General features: G+C 57.1%; 1 protein-coding gene and 1 pseudogene across 2 annotated transcripts in view; one reads left to right on the top strand and one right to left on the bottom strand.

Annotated features, from left to right (window-relative positions):
- REPS1 (RALBP1 associated Eps domain containing 1) overlaps nucleotides 1-1,496 on the bottom strand; it is a 58,895-nt gene that overhangs the window by 47,393 nt on the left and 10,006 nt on the right. The gene's annotated exons all lie outside the window — the stretch shown is intronic.
- On the top strand, nucleotides 323-1,230 carry LOC102758722 (annotated as a pseudogene).

Raw genomic sequence — 1,496 nt, 5'->3', positions numbered from 1 at the left:
TCAGCCAGATGCTGGGCCAGAGGCTGGGCTGTGTCGTTGCCTGGTGAACACGATCTGGTCCCTGGGGGAGGATGCAGCTAGGTCCAAGAAGGAGACCCAGGAGCCAGGGCTGCATCGCCACTGGGGCACGCGATCCATGCAGCAGCACAGCCCCGGCCCCAGAAGGAGACCCAGGGGCCTCCCAAGAGGAGAGTCTCCGTGGTCAGAGGGCGCAGTTTCGGGACAGGAATAAAGACGGAGGTGACTCAGATGCTTGGCTGAGGCGTTAGACCAGCCAGCAGGGCCTTTCAGCGGGGACTGGGGTGGGGGTGGGGCGGGAGAAATGGAGCTGGAGCAGAGAGAGGGGTCCATGGCAGCCGTGAGCTTTGAGGAGTTCTCAGCACCTCCTGGCTCGGAGCTGGCGCTGCCTCCACTGTTCGGTGGTCACATCCTGGAGAGTGAGCTTGAGACCGAAGTGGAGTTCGTGTCTGGGGGTCTGGGCAGCTCCAGCCTCCAGGAGCGAGACGAAGAGGAGGAGGCAGCCTGAGGCCAGTGGCCACGGTGCCAATAGGAACTCAATTACAGGAAGTACCAGGCGCTGGATCGGCGCTGCAGAGAGATCAAGCAGGTGAAGGAGCGGGTCCTGAACAGGCTCCATCAGATATAGAGAATAACACAGAGACTCCAGCAGGAGCGGAGGTTCCTTATGAAGGTGCTGGACTCCTACGGCGATGACTACCGGGCCAGCCAGTTCACCATCTTACTGGAGGACGAGGGCAGCCAGGGCACAGATGCCCCCACCCCAGGCAACGCTTAGAAGGAGCCTCCGGAGAAAGAGGGGCTGTCCCCGCCCAGGAGGATGCCAGCGCCCAGAGTCCGGCCACTGGCGAGGGGCCCAGCGGGCGGAAAAGGCAGCGAGTGCCATGGGAAGGGCGCTGGGCGGGAGTCCCGCTGACTCCGGAGCTGGCCCCCATGCAGATAAAGGTGGAAGAACCTAGGCCTTCGCTCTTCGCCAGGAGGGGCCCGCACGGTGGGCGAGGGGCTTAGCTCTTTTAAAAATACTTCTGAATGTTTGGTAAATAACCCTGTAGGAATCTACTTTCTGAAACATGCTGGTTGTAAGGGCTGATTTGGGTAATCAACAAAATGTATGGCGTCAAAGCGGTCGAGGCTCTGGACTCAAGTTGGGTTTCTTGGGGGCCAGACAAGCTGCTGCCCTACCCGAACCTAGCCAGCTCCCCCTTTGACTGACCCCCGCAATAAACGGATCCAATGATTTCCTCGGCAAAAACAAAAAAAGCTTATAGAGGCATGCTTATAGGATCAAATAGTATAAATATAGATGTAACAGGACAATAAAAAAAGAACCTGGCTATGATGATAACCTGAACGCTGCCTCTGTGTCATTCCTTCTTCACCAACTCCATCCACACCTTTGGGAACCCCTGGACTTGTTAGAGCAGGACCCCAACACCTTTCTTTTCTTTTTTCTTTAACTTCATTTGCTTTGGCATCAA

The sequence above is a fragment of the Myotis davidii genome, unplaced genomic scaffold (assembly GCF_000327345.1).
Source record: "Myotis davidii unplaced genomic scaffold, ASM32734v1 scaffold266, whole genome shotgun sequence".
NCBI classification, from domain to species: Eukaryota; Metazoa; Chordata; class Mammalia; order Chiroptera; family Vespertilionidae; genus Myotis; species Myotis davidii.
Note: the sequence above shows the minus strand (reverse complement) of the source record. Positions and strands in the feature narration are given on the sequence as shown.